Source organism: Alosa sapidissima, chromosome 1 (assembly GCF_018492685.1).
Source record: "Alosa sapidissima isolate fAloSap1 chromosome 1, fAloSap1.pri, whole genome shotgun sequence".
NCBI lineage: Eukaryota > Metazoa > Chordata > Actinopteri > Clupeiformes > Clupeidae > Alosa > Alosa sapidissima.
Window position 1 is genome coordinate 53,533,897 of NC_055957.1, and position 14,304 is coordinate 53,548,200.

The window sequence follows — 14,304 nt, forward strand, 5'->3', positions numbered from 1 at the left end:
AGGTGTTTTGGCCAACCGCGCCACCTCCCTTTTCGGCCCCTTTTGGGTTTTCCCGCCCTTTTACTCTTTTTTTTTTTTTTTTTTTTTTTTTACACATTTAAATTTAAAGGGGATGTTGATACTGCCGTCTTGTTGCCACTGGGCAACGCCTCGGAGTCACCCTCACGTCCACGACCGGCGCCGTTCATGCTCTCCGTCCGGCGTGCCCTGTGGCAGCCATCGCTCGGGTTTCTCTTCATCTCGTACAAATCTTTCGCCTTTTACTAAAGATTTCCGTGGAGGGGAACTGCCCCGAGTTTACGGTATTTTTGGAAGCTCTGCTTCGGCGGAGCTGCACCTGCCTGTCCAAAGTCAAGCGTCGTGGTGTTTTGTTTTGCGGCGGCGGCGGCGGTCCGCTTTTGCTGGCCCCGCCTCCCCCCGTAACCATGTGAGCGCGGGGGGCGTCGCTAGAGGGGCCGCCGCACCCCGTGCAGTTGTGGGGTATCGCTTCTCGGCCTTTTGGTTAAGATCAAATATGGTGCTAGGAGAAGGCGAGCGTTTGACGGCCCATAAGGCGCGTCTTAGAAACTCGGTGCGAGTGGAATTGGTCGGTGGGGTGGCGGCGGAGGAACGGCAGCGTTTTGGAAGGGATTATTTTGTGGAGTCCATTTTGAAGGGAGTTTTTTCGTTGGAGCCGGCGGGGATTTTTTGCCTGCAGGATTGCCCTAGCCAGGGATTCTTGGATTTATCTTTTTTTGATCTGCGATCCTGCACAGATTTCGTGAGGAGGTGGGGGTCGGTGGAGGATCGTACGCTCCTGGAGCCCTTCAGGATGACTCCACTCTACCTCCAGGAGTTTATCCCGTTGGAGATCCACATATACAACCCCTTCGTCCCGGATTCGGATGTGGCCCAGTTCCTGAGGCGGTTCGTGGCGGATGTACGTGGAGGGACGTGGATCCGGGACCGCTTCGGGATCTGGACCGGGCGGCGGCGCTACACGGTCCGGTTGAGGGGGGACCCGGGGAAGCCTGGAGGCTTCCTGCACCCCCCGGGGTCCTTCTCCATCGGGCCGGATCGGGGTTTCCTGACCTACCCTGGTCAGCCCCTGTACTGCCGGCGGTGTGGGGTGCTGGGCCATGAGAAGGCGGCCTGTCCAGGGAGTAGATGCCGTTTCTGCGGTGGGGAGCACTCGGCGGCTTCCTGCTCTCAGCCGAAGTCCTGCTCTCTGTGCGGCGAGGTGGGGCACCTTTTTCGTGGGTGCCCGAAGAGGGGTGAGCCGTCCTACGCAGAGGTGCTTCGGCTGGGGGACGGCCAGCGTCCGTCGACATCGTCGGCGGCGGAAGAGGTGGCCGACGCGGAGCTGGCTGGCATTTCGACGCCATTCCGGGAGCAGCAGGCTGGGGCTCCAAGGGATTCCCAGCTTGTTGCAGAGCTGGCACATGGTGAGGACGAGCTAGCCGGGGGAGCTAGCGACCGTTCGCTAGTTCCTGTGGCTGTGACTGGCCAGCTCCCCACGGAGGTCGGGGGTGGTACTGCGCCGGCTAGTGGTGTGCCTGGAAGGGTTCCCTCTAGAGGCCTGGAGGTGGCGGTGCGGGGATCGAGGAGGGGCCCTGTTCAGGTGTACGAGCTGGAGGGCCTGGCTTCTTCCGGGGAGTCGTCGGACACGTCGGAGCCAATGGAGGGTCCTAGCGTGCTGCGGCCTTACAAGAGGGGCCACGCGCGGACAGAGGACGGGGCGAGTGGGCCGCGGAAGGTGGTGGCGCGGCCGGCTCCTTCTTCCCTGGAAGCTGCGGCAGTGGCATCGGCCTCGGAGATGGATCGTCTGCTGCGGGGCGACGGCGCAGCCGGGTCGGTGGACCTGATGGTGGGGGGGTCTTCTACGCCCTCCGAGGGTGCGGACTCCCTGTCGGGGGAGCCCCTGAGTTGGGTGGACGAGACCTCATCGGACGGTGGGTCGACGCCGGAGTACGTGGGCCTTTCGCGGGAGGAGGACGATAGCCGATCGCAGGTCTACCCGGCGGAGGGGGGTGACGACCTGCGACCGCTACGAGTCCCGGCAGGACGTTTCCGGGGGGCCGGGTGGTGCAGGTCAGTCTGATGGGCCTTGACTTTGGGTGTATGCTCGGGCGGACTTTTGGGTGTGTGGGTGGCTTGGAAGTGTTGGGTGGGGGTGGGTATGTGGGGTATGTGGGGTTTGGGTTTGTCTGGTGGGAGGGGTGCTGGTATGTGTGGGTGACTGGGTCTGTCTCTTGGTGGGTGGGATGAGTAGGTTGCGGGTCCAGTCCCTGAATGTTAGGGGCCTACGGATGCCTGTCCGGCGCAGGGCTTTTTTTATGTCTGTGCGGGATTGGGACTTTGATGTGCTGTTTTTACAAGAGGTGCATGTGGGTCGTGGGGTGGATGACTTGCTCCTCCAGCGGGAGTGGGTCCGGGGGCCCTCTGTGTGGGGGGGTGGGCATGTCTTTGCCGATGGCGTGGGCATTCTGTTTCGGGGGTGGGCTTTTGTTTTAGGGGCTGTGTGGGTGGTGGTGCCGGGCAGGGTTTTATGTGTGGATGTTTGTTGGAGGGGGATCGATTTGCGATTGATCAATGTTTATGCTCCGAGTGTCCGGGGTGAGAGGCGGGGTTTTCTGGAACCGCTGGAGCCCCTGATGTTCACGAACCGGGTGGTCATTTTGGGGGGGGATTTTAACATTGACCTGGGGAAGGCTCCCAACTGTGACCTGGGGCGGTTGGTTGCTGGGCTGGCTCTGAGGGATGTGCTGGGGCCGGCGGCTGGTGGGCCCCCGGTGGCGACGTGGTCAAACTCCAGGGGCGTGTCGTCGCGCCTGGACTACCTGTTCCTGCCGGCGACGGTAGTGGTAGAGTCGGTGGTGGTCCAGCCTGTTTGGCTGTCGGACCACTGCCTTATAGGGGCACGGGTGGTGTTGGGGGAGGGCAGGAGGGAGTCGGGGCAGTGGCGGCTGAACGTCTCCCTTCTGGAGGACCCCGACTTCTGTGAGGCGGTTCGCAGCTTGTACCCTGGGTGGAGGAGCCTGCGGCCCCTCTTTGGTTCCTGGGGGGAGTGGTGGGAAGGGGTCAAGGTGCGTCTCGCCACCTTTTGTAAGTGGTGAGGAAGGGATCGGGCGGCCCGCAGACGGGAGGCCGTGGCCTCATGGTCTGCTGAGCTCCGGCACTTGTGGCGGAGTGGGGCAGGTCGGTCGGGGCAGGGGGTGGAGCGGGCGGTAGTACTGCAGGGCCTCCTTAGGGAGCACTATCTCGGCGAGGCGAGGGCTTTCCTCGTGTCGGCCGGGATTCGGGCGGGTCGGGCCGACGAGTCGCCATCCAAGGCTTTCTTTGCTGCGGCTCGTCATCGGCAGCAGCAGAGTAGCCTGGATGAGTTACGGGGGCCGGCTGGGCCGGTGACGGACCCGGTGGAGGTGCTGGATGGGGCAAGGGCCTTCTATGAAGGGCTGTTCCGGGGCCGGGTATCAGATGAGGGGGAGGCGGGAGGTTTCCTCGCCGCTCTCTCGGCGCGTTTGTCGGGGGAGGAGCGGGGCCGGCTGGAGGGCCGCTTGTCGGTAGAGGAGACCAAGATAGCGATGGCTTCCCTTAAGGGGGGGGAGTGCACCTGGTTGTGACGGGCTGCCTGTGGAGGTGTATAGGACCTTCTGGCCACTGGTGGGCAGGGACCTCTTGGAGGTGTTTGAGGAGGGGTTGGCCGCTGGACGTCTCCCGGAGTCCTTGCGGACCGGGTGGGTGTCCCTCCTGTATAAGAAGGGGCCCCGGGAGGACTTGGCGAACTGGCGGCCGATCACCCTTCTGACGGCCGACTATAAGGTCCTGGCCAAGGTCCTGACGCGCCGACTGGGTGGGGTGTTGGGCACCGTGGTCCTTCCGGACCAGGTGTGTGGGGTCCCGGGTAGGTCCGCTGGGCTGAACTTGGTCCTGGTTAGGGACATCATCAGCTGGGCTGAGCAGCGTGGCCTTCCTTTGGCGCTGCTCAGCCTCGACCAAGAGAAGGCCTTCGACCGGGTTGCTCACGGTTTCATGTTTCGGGCCCTTGAGCACATGGGCTTTGGCCCGGTGTTCTTGGCCTGGGTGCGGCTGTTGTACACAGGGGCACAGAGTAGGGTCCGTATTAGGGGGCGCCTGTCGGGCTCGGTTGCGCAGGAGGGGGGGGTGCGACAGGGGTGTCCCCTTTCCCCCCTGCTGTACGTCCTGTACATCGAGCCTTTGGTGGCCCGTTTCCGGGCCGACCCGGGGATACAGGGAGTCCGTCTCCCCGGGAGTGGGGGGGTGGAGGTCAGGGTCTCTGCCTATGCAGACGACTTGACCTTGTTTGTGTCGACACTGGGGAGCTTTGGGGTTGTTAGGGATCTGCTGGACCGTTTTGGCTTGGCGGCGGGGGCGAAGGTCAATGTCCAGAAGTCGGCAGTAATGGGCTTTGGGCAGTGGGCTTCGCTGGCTTCGTTTCCAGGGGGTTTTAGGGTGGAGGGACTGAAGCTCCGGATCCTGGGGGTGGACTTCTACCGCCGGGAGTCGGCCCTACGGAACTGGGACGGGCTCTTGGTAAACCTGGGTCGGCGGGTGGGGTTATGGAGGACCAGACCGCTCTCATTGTCTGGGAGGGTGCTGGTCGTCAAGGCGGACATCTTGCCGTCCATCAACCACCTGGCATATGTTTTCCCGGTCCCCTTTTTGGCTGGTAGGAGGCTGGAGAGGTTGGTGTTCCAGTTTTTATGGGGGGGGGGGGTGGAGCAGGTTCGCCGCAGCGTAATGTATCAGCCTGTGGCGGCAGGGGGCAGGGATGTTCCCTGCGTGCCGCTGAAGGCGATGTGCTTGCACACGGCCTTTCAGGCCCGGCTGCTGAGGGGGGATTTTGACCACAAGGCGGTGTTCCTGGTGAGGTTTTGGCTGGGGTTTGCCTTTCGCCGACTTCGCCCGCTGGACCCGCGGGTGCCCTGGTCTTGGGACGTCCCCTGGCATTATGCCAGGGTGGTGGAGTTCGTAGACCAGAGGCAGTGGTGTTTTGAGGGGGACCTGGTGTTGGACCACAGGGGGTTGTATCGGGAGGGGTTGGGGCAGGCTTTCCCTGCTAGGCCTGTGGGGGGGCGCGCTCAACGGGTGGTCGACTGGGGGGTGCTCCAGCCGAAGTCGTTGGGTGCTGGTGGGCGGGACTTGAACTGGCTGGTGGCCTTGGACAGGCTGCCGGTCAGGGAGAGGATCCACAGGTTGTGGGGTAGAGGGCATCCTCTGTGTGCAATGGGGTGTGGGGAGGTGGAGACGGTGGGTCATGTCTTCTGGCACTGCCGGGAGGCCTCCCGGGTGTGGGATTTGGTAGTGGCCTGGGTGGGGCCCCCAGTGCGGGGCCACCTGTCTCTGGACCTGATCCTCTGGGGCTCAGGTCTAGCGGGGCTCTCCAGGGAGGTTAGGATGGTGGTGTGGACAGTGGTGTCGGAGTGCAAGAGGGCTCTGTGGGAGCGCAGGGGGGCTTCGGTGCGGCTGCGCGCCCCTGCGGGAGACTCTGAGGGGGTTTTGCATAGGGTTAAGTGGAGGGTCTGGGGCTACGTGAGGGAGTGTGGTCAGCTGCAGGGGGTGGAGGAGGCGAGGAGGGTGTGGGGCTCTCTGGCGGCAGAAGTGGAGCTGTAGGTTTCCTTTTTGGGGTTTTTCCTTTTGGGGTTTGAGCTTGGGGTGGGTTGGGTTTCTTTTGGGTTTCCTTGTTTTTTCGGGGTTGTTGATTTTCTGTTCTGTGTTTTGTGGGGTTGTTTTTGGTTTGGGGGGTGGGGGGGTAATGGGGGGGAGTAGGGGCTGGGGGTGGATGTGGGTGGGGAGGGGGGGTTTTGGTTTGCCTGTATTGTCTGTTTTGTCTGTTTGAGGGTTTGTTTGGGTTTCTTATGGATGGGATTGTTTTTGGGTATGGTTTTTCCGTGTGTTCTGGCTTGACCAGTATGGGATGCAATGTACCCCCCCCGAATGTTAATTTAGCTTAAGTATAGGGGGACGGGGGAGGCGGGAATGACATATGTGGTGGTGGGGTGTTTTATGGACATGTGTGTCTGGTTTGGTTGTATTTTGTGCTGTTGATTTCGTGTGTCATACCTTGTATTGTTGCTGCTTTGTTAAAGTTCAATAAAAAAAAAAAAAAAAAAAAAAAAAAATCTGTTCTTATCAGTTTAATATCTGATACGTCCTCTACCCGAGGACCATATATTAATCTGATTTTTGGAACAGGGAGACGGAAGAGGGGCTTGCTCCGTCCGCTCCACGCATCGACCCGGTATTGCAGCGACTCCGGGAACGGTGCACATTCCTTTGACTGTGTAAGAAAAGAACCAACCCAGTGGAACTGACTTGACTGACTGACTGACTGACTGACTGACTGACTGACTGTGATGAAATCCTCCTTAGCAGAGCAGACGCAGCAGCAGGAGTCCTTGCCAGGTGTTTTGGCCAACCGCGCCACCTCCCTTTTCGGCCCCTTTTGGGTTTTCCCGCCCTTTTACTCTTTTTTTTTTTTTTTTTTTTTTTTTACACATTTAAATTTAAAGGGGATGTTGATACTGCCGTCTTGTTGCCACTGGGCAACGCCTCGGAGTCACCCTCACGTCCACGACCGGCGCCGTTCATGCTCTCCGTCCGGCGTGCCCTGTGGCAGCCATCGCTCGGGTTTCTCTTCATCTCGTACAAATCTTTCGCCTTTTACTAAAGATTTCCGTGGAGGGGAACTGCCCCGAGTTTACGGTATTTTTGGAAGCTCTGCTTCGGCGGAGCTGCACCTGCCTGTCCAAAGTCAAGCGTCGTGGTGTTTTGTTTTGCGGCGGCGGCGGCGGTCCGCTTTTGCTGGCCCCGCCTCCCCCCGTAACCATGTGAGCGCGGGGGGCGTCGCTAGAGGGGCCGCCGCACCCCGTGCAGTTGTGGGGTATCGCTTCTCGGCCTTTTGGTTAAGATCAAATATGGTGTTAGGAGAAGGCGAGCGTTTGACGGCCCATAAGGCGCGTCTGAGAAACTCGGTGAGAGTAGAATTGGTCGGTGGTGTGGCGGCGGAGGAACGGCAGCGTTTTGGAAGGGATTACTTTGTGGAGTCCATTTTGAAGGGAGTTTTTTCGTTGGAGCCGACGGGGATTTTTTGCCTGCAGGATTGCCCTAGCCAGGGATTTTTGGATTTATCTTTTTTTGATCTGCGTTCCTGCACAGATTTCGTGAGGAGGTGGGGGTCGGTGGAGGATCGTACGCTCCTGGAGCCCTTCAGGATGACTCCACTTTACCTCCAGGAGTTCGTCCCGTTGGAGATACATATCTACAACCCCTTCGTCCCGGATTCGGATGTGGCCCAGTTCCTGAGGCGGTTCGTGGCGGATGTACGTGGAGGGACGTGGATCCGGGACCGCTTCGGGATCTGGACCGGGCGGCGGCGCTACACGGTCCGGTTGAGGGGGGACCCGGGGAAGCCTGGAGGCTTCCTGCACCCCCCGGGGTCCTTCTCCATCGGGCCGGATCGGGGCTTCCTGACCTACCCTGGTCAGCCCCTGTACTGCCGGCGGTGTGGGGTGCTGGGCCATGAGAAGGCGGCCTGTCCAGGGAATAGGTGCCGTTTCTGCGGTGGGGAGCACTCCGCGGCTTCCTGCTCTCAGCCGAAGTCCTGCTCTCTGTGCGGCGAGGTGGGGCACCTTTTTCGTGGGTGCCCGAAGAGGGGTGAGCCGTCCTACGCAGAGGTGCTTCGGCTGGGGGACGGCCAGCGTCCGTCGACATCGTCGGCGGCGGAAGAGGTGGCCGACGCGGAGCTGGCTGGCATTTCGACGCCATTCCGGGAGCAGCAGGCTGGGGCTCCAAGGGATTCCCAGCTTGTTGCAGAGCTGGCACATGGTGAGGACGAGCTAGCCGGGGGAGCTAGCGACCGTTCGCTAGTTCCTGTGGCTGTGACTGGCCAGCTCCCCACGGAGGTCGGGGGTGGTACTGCGCCGGCTAGTGGTGTGCCTGGAAGGGTTCCCTCTAGAGGCCTGGAGGTGGCGGTGCGGGGATCGAGGAGGGGCCCTGTTCAGGTGTACGAGCTGGAGGGCCTGGCTTCTTCCGGGGAGTCGTCGGACACGTCGGAGCCAATGGAGGGTCCTAGCGTGCTGCGGCCTTACAAGAGGGGCCACGCGCGGACAGAGGACGGGGCGAGTGGGCCGCGGAAGGTGGTGGCGCGGCCGGCTCCTTCTTCCCTGGAAGCTGCGGCAGTGGCATCGGCCTCGGAGATGGATCGTCTGCTGCGGGGCGACGGCGCAGCCGGGTCGGTGGACCTGATGGTGGGGGGGTCTTCTACGCCCTCCGAGGGTGCGGACTCCCTGTCGGGGGAGCCCCTGAGTTGGGTGGACGAGACCTCATCGGACGGTGGGTCGACGCCGGAGTACGTGGGCCTTTCGCGGGAGGAGGACGATAGCCGATCGCAGGTCTACCCGGCGGAGGGGGGTGACGACCTGCAACCGCTTCGAGTCCCGGCAGGACGTTTCCGGGGGGCCGGGTGGTGCAGGTCAGTCTGATGGGCCTTGACTTTGGGTGTATGCTCGGGCGGACTTTTGGGTGTGTGGGTGGCTTGGAAGTGTTGGGTGGGGGTGGGTATGTGGGGTATGTGGGGTTTGGGTTTGTCTGGTGGGAGGGGTGCTGGTATGTGTGGGTGACTGGGTCTGTCTCTTGGTGGGTGGGATGAGTAGGTTGCGGGTCCAGTCCCTGAATGTTAGGGGCCTACGGATGCCTGTCCGGCGCAGGGCTTTTTTTATGTCTGTGCGGGATTGGGACTTTGATGTGCTGTTTTTACAAGAGGTGCATGTGGGTCGTGGGGTGGATGACTTGCTCCTCCAGCGGGAGTGGGTCCGGGGGCCCTCTGTGTGGGGGGGTGGGCATGTCTTTGCCGATGGCGTGGGCATTCTGTTTCGGGGGTGGGCTTTTGTTTTAGGGGCTGTGTGGGTGGTGGTGCCGGGCAGGGTTTTATGTGTGGATGTTTGTTGGAGGGGGATCGATTTGCGATTGATCAATGTTTATGCTCCGAGTGTCCGGGGTGAGAGGCGGGGTTTTCTGGAACCGCTGGAGCCCCTGATGTTCACGAACCGGGTGGTCATTTTGGGGGGGGATTTTAACATTGACCTGGGGAAGTCTCCCAACTGTGACCTGGGGCGGTTGGTTGCTGGGCTGGCTCTGAGGGATGTGCTGGGGCCGGCGGCTGGTGGGCCCCCGGTGGCGACGTGGTCAAACTCCAGGGGCGTGTCGTCGCGCCTGGACTACCTGTTCCTGCCGGCGACGGTAGTGGTAGAGTCGGTGGTGGTCCAGCCTGTTTGGCTGTCGGACCACTGCCTTATAGGGGCACGGGTGGTGTTGGGGGAGGGCAGGAGGGAGTCGGGGCAGTGGCGGCTGAACGTCTCCCTTCTGGAGGACCCCGACTTCTGTGAGGCGGTTCGCAGCTTGTACCCTGGGTGGAGGAGCCTGCGGCCCCTCTTTGGTTCCTGGGGGGAGTGGTGGGAAGGGGTCAAGGTGCGTCTCGCCACCTTTTGTAAGTGGTGGGGAAGGGATCGGGCGGCCCGCAGACGGGAGGCCGTGGCCTCATGGTCGGCTGAGCTCCGGCACTTGTGGCGGAGTGGGGCAGGTCGGTCGGGGCAGGGGGTGGAGCGGGCGGTAGTACTGCAGGGCCTCCTTAGGGAGCACTATCTCGGCGAGGCGAGGGCTTTCCTCGTGTCGGCCGGGATTCGGGCGGGTCGGGCCGACGAGTCGCCATCCAAGGCTTTCTTTGCTGCGGCTCGTCATCGGCAGCAGCAGAGTAGCCTGGATGAGTTACGGGGGCCGGCTGGGCCGGTGACGGACCCGGTGGAGGTGCTGGATGGGGCAAGGGCCTTCTATGAAGGGCTGTTCCGGGGCCGGGTATCAGATGAGGGGGAGGCGGGAGGTTTCCTCGCCGCTCTCTCGGCGCGTTTGTCGGGGGAGGAGCGGGGCCGGCTGGAGGGCCGCTTGTCGGTAGAGGAGACCAAGATAGCGATGGCTTCCCTTAAGGGGGGGAGTGCACCTGGTTGTGACGGGCTGCCTGTGGAGGTGTATAGGACCTTCTGGCCACTGGTGGGCAGGGACCTCTTGGAGGTGTTTGAGGAGGGGTTGGCCGCTGGACGTCTCCCGGAGTCCTTGCGGACCGGGTGGGTGTCCCTCCTGTATAAGAAGGGGCCCCGGGAGGACTTGGCGAACTGGCGGCCGATCACCCTTCTGACGGCCGACTATAAGGTCCTGGCCAAGGTCCTGACGCGCCGACTGGGTGGGGTGTTGGGCACCGTGGTCCTTCCGGACCAGGTGTGTGGGGTCCCGGGTAGGTCCGCTGGGCTGAACTTGGTCCTGGTTAGGGACATCATCAGCTGGGCTGAGCAGCGTGGCCTTCCGTTGGCGCTGCTCAGCCTCGACCAAGAGAAGGCCTTCGACCGGGTTGCTCACGGTTTCATGTTTCGGGCCCTTGAGCACATGGGCTTTGGCCCGGTGTTCTTGGCCTGGGTGCGGCTGTTGTACACAGGGGCACAGAGTAGGGTCCGTATTAGGGGGCGCCTGTCGGGCTCGGTTGCGCAGGATGGGGGGGTGCGACAGGGGTGTCCCCTTTCCCCCCTGCTGTACGTCCTGTACATCGAGCCTTTGGTGGCCCGTTTCCGGGCCGACCCGGGGATACAGGGAGTCCGTCTCCCCGGGAGTGGGGGGGTGGAGGTCAGGGTCTCTGCCTATGCAGACGACTTGACCTTGTTTGTGTCGACACTGGGGAGCTTTGGGGTTGTTAGGGATCTGCTGGACCGTTTTGGCTTGGCGGCGGGGGCGAAGGTCAATGTCCAGAAGTCGGCAGTAATGGGCTTTGGGCAGTGGGCTTCGCTGGCTTCGTTTCCAGGGGGTTTTAGGGTGGAGGGACTGAAGCTCCGGATCCTGGGGGTGGACTTCTACCGCCGGGAGTCGGCCCTACGGAACTGGGACGGGCTCTTGGTAAACCTGGGTCGGCGGGTGGGGTTATGGAGGACCAGACCGCTCTCATTGTCTGGGAGGGTGCTGGTCGTCAAGGCGGACATCTTGCCGTCCATCAACCACCTGGCATATGTTTTCCCGGTCCCCTTTTTGGCTGGTAGGAGGCTGGAGAGGTTGGTGTTCCAGTTTTTATGGGGGGGGGGGGGTGGAGCAGGTTCGCCGCAGCGTAATGTATCAGCCTGTGGCGGCAGGGGGCAGGGATGTTCCCTGCGTGCCGCTGAAGGCGATGTGCTTGCACACGGCCTTTCAGGCCCGGCTGCTGAGGGGGGATTTTGACCACAAGGCGGTGTTCCTGGTGAGGTTTTGGCTGGGGTTTGCCTTTCGCCGACTTCGCCCGCTGGACCCGCGGGTGCCCTGGTCTTGGGACGTCCCCTGGCATTATGCCAGGGTGGTGGAGTTCGTAGACCAGAGGCAGTGGTGTTTTGAGGGGGACCTGGTGTTGGACCACAGGGGGTTGTATCGGGAGGGGTTGGGGCAGGCTTTCCCTGCTAGGCCTGTGGGGGGGCGCGCTCAACGGGTGGTCGACTGGGGGGTGCTCCAGCCGAAGTCGTTGGGTGCTGGTGGGCGGGACTTGAACTGGCTGGTGGCCTTGGACAGGCTGCCGGTCAGGGAGAGGATCCACAGGTTGTGGGGTAGAGGGCATCCTCTGTGTGCAATGGGGTGTGGGGAGGTGGAGACGGTGGGTCATGTCTTCTGGCACTGCCGGGAGGCCTCCCGGGTGTGGGATTTGGTAGTGGCCTGGGTGGGGCCCCCAGTGCGGGGCCACCTGTCTCTGGACCTGATCCTCTGGGGCTCAGGTCTAGCGGGGCTCTCCAGGGAGGTTAGGATGGTGGTGTGGACAGTGGTGTCGGAGTGCAAGAGGGCTCTGTGGGAGCGCAGGGGGGCTTCGGTGCGGCTGCGCGCCCCTGCGGGAGACTCTGAGGGGGTTTTGCATAGGGTTAAGTGGAGGGTCTGGGGCTACGTGAGGGAGTGTGGTCAGCTGCAGGGGGTGGAGGAGGCGAGGAGGGTGTGGGGCTCTCTGGCGGCAGAAGTGGAGCTGTAGGTTTCCTTTTTGGGTTTTTTCCTTTTGGGGTTTGAGCTTGGGGTGGGTTGGGTTTCTTTTGGGTTTCCTTGTTTTTTCGGGGTTGTTGATTTTCTGTTCTGTGTTTTGTGGGGTTGTTTTTGGTTTGGGGGGTGGGGGGTAATGGGGGGGAGTAGGGGCTGGGGGTGGATGTGGGTGGGGAGGGGGGGTTTTGGTTTGCCTGTATTGTCTGTATTGTCTGTTTGAGGGTTTGTTTGGGTTTCTTATGGATGGGATTGTTTTTGGGTATGGTTTTTCCGTGTGTTCTGGCTTGACCAGTATGGGATGCAATGTACCCCCCCCGAATGTTAATTTAGCTTAAGTATAGGGGGACGGGGGAGGCGGGAATGACATATGTGGTGGTGGGGTGTTTTATGGACATGTGTGTCTGGTTTGGTTGTATTTTGTGCTTTTGATTTCGTGTGTCATACCTTGTATTGTTGCTGCTTTGTTAAAGTTCAATAAAAAAAAAAAAAAAAAATCTGTTCTTATCAGTTTAATATCTGATACGTCCTCTACCCGAGGACCATATATTAATCTGATTTTTGGAACAGGGAGACGGAAGAGGGGCTTGCTCCGTCCGCTCCACGCATCGACCCGGTATTGCAGCGACTCCGGGAACGGTGCACATTCCTTTGACTGTGTAAGAAAAGAACCAACCCAGTGGAACTGACTGACTGACTGACTGACTGACTGACTGACTGACTGTGATGAAATCCTCCTTAGCAGAGCAGACGCAGCAGCAGGAGTCCTTACCAGGTGTTTTGGCCAACCGCGCCACCTCCCTTTTCGGCCCCTTTTGGGTTTTCCCACCCTTTTACTCTTTTTTTTTTTTTTTTTTTACACATTTAAATTTAAAGGGGATGTTGATACTGCCGTTTTGTTGCCACTGGGCAACGCCTTGGAGTCACCCTCACGTCCACGACCGGCGCCGTTCATGCTCTCCGTCCGGCGTGCCCTGTGGCAGCCATCGCTCGGGTTTCTCTTCATCTCGTACAAATCTTTCGCCTTTTACTAAAGATTTCCGTGGAGGGGAACTGCCCCGAGTTTACGGTATTTTTGGAAGCTCTGCTTCGGCCGGAGCTGCACCTGCCTGTCCAAAGTCAAGCGTCGTGGTGTTTTGTTTAGCGGCGGCGGCGGCGGTCCGCTTTTGCTGGCCCCGCCTCCCCCCGTAACCATGTGAGCGCGGGGGGCGTCGCTAGAGGGGCCGCCGCACCCCGTGCAGTTGTGGGGTATCGCTTCTCGGCCTTTTGGCTAAGACAGCGGTCGACTCGCGGTGAGAGGAAGGCGGTCCTTACCTTGTGGTGGTTTGGACACTCTCATCCGGGAGTTATATTGGTTTGTGTGTTTTTTCTGTCTTAAAATTACTGTTTTTTCGTTTTGTTTTTTGTACTGTTTTGTGTTTTTTGTCCTTTTTAACAGGTCTAAGCAGCTGCCTTTTCCTTTGGAGTTCCTTTCAAAAACACCAGGCCCAGGTAAGCGCTGTTTAGCTCCTTTTTATTGTGTGGTTTTTAGCTTGTTTTAGCCTAGCCTTTTAGCATAGCTTTTTAGTTAATTTATTGTCTTAAGTATTTATAGTTTTAGTGGTTTTAGTTTAGGTTTAGGCTGGTGGTGCCTCCACCATGTCGGCTGCTCGTGCTGGCATGAGGAGGCACCACAGCGTACGTTTTAATTTTGTGTCAAGAAATGGAAGACTTATGGAGATGTCCAGACTGGACTTTTCAAGAAAGTGTGTCCAACAAATGCTTGGTTTTAATGCTAGTGAACTGAATTGTTTGGTGACTCTGCCTGGGAACAAAGGATTTGATGTTAGCTTTCGCTCGGCTTCACTGCTTAATAGTTTTTGGCAACGGTTTGTTACTTGTAAAGACCAGCTCTCCATGTTTGAAGTTGAGAAACTTTCGGACAATTCACAAAAAGTGGTGATTGTTAGAATGTTCAATGAAACTGTGACTGGGGAAGACATTAGCACATGGCTGGCTAGATTTTGCGCGGTTCGTAGCCCACCAGTTAAGGTTTTGGACGAGGACGGCATTTGGAACTGCTCGTGGAGAGTTCCCATTAAACAATGGGAAGACCCGAGCAGTTACCTAGGCCTCCGTCAGATTCCGTCTATGATTGTGTTGGGAGAGAACCGGGGCTACATTCATTACCAAGGGATGCCTAAGCTGTGTCGCAAATGCGGCCAGCTTGGGCATCTTGCCGAAGCGTGCCAGGAAATTGTATGCAGGAAGTGTAGAGAAATTGGGCATCTTTTCGAAGATTGCACA

General features: G+C 59.9%; 3 non-coding genes and 2 pseudogenes across 3 annotated transcripts; all 5 read left to right on the forward strand.

Annotated features, from left to right (window-relative positions):
- Positions 1-219: 219 nt before the first annotated feature.
- On the forward strand, positions 220-333 carry LOC121681763. The gene has a single exon (XR_006022278.1). It is a non-coding gene; the product is annotated as a U5 spliceosomal RNA (small nuclear RNA).
- A 5,726-nt stretch (positions 334-6,059) lies between these two features.
- On the forward strand, positions 6,060-6,275 carry LOC121683809 (annotated as a pseudogene).
- A 347-nt stretch (positions 6,276-6,622) lies between these two features.
- On the forward strand, positions 6,623-6,736 carry LOC121681769. The gene has a single exon (XR_006022279.1). It is a non-coding gene; the product is annotated as a U5 spliceosomal RNA (small nuclear RNA).
- Positions 6,737-12,461: 5,725 nt separating this feature from the next.
- Positions 12,462-12,668, forward strand: LOC121683682 (annotated as a pseudogene).
- A 336-nt stretch (positions 12,669-13,004) lies between these two features.
- LOC121681814 lies at positions 13,005-13,119 on the forward strand. The gene has a single exon (XR_006022303.1). It is a non-coding gene; the product is annotated as a U5 spliceosomal RNA (small nuclear RNA).
- The last annotated feature ends 1,185 nt before the right edge of the window (positions 13,120-14,304 follow it).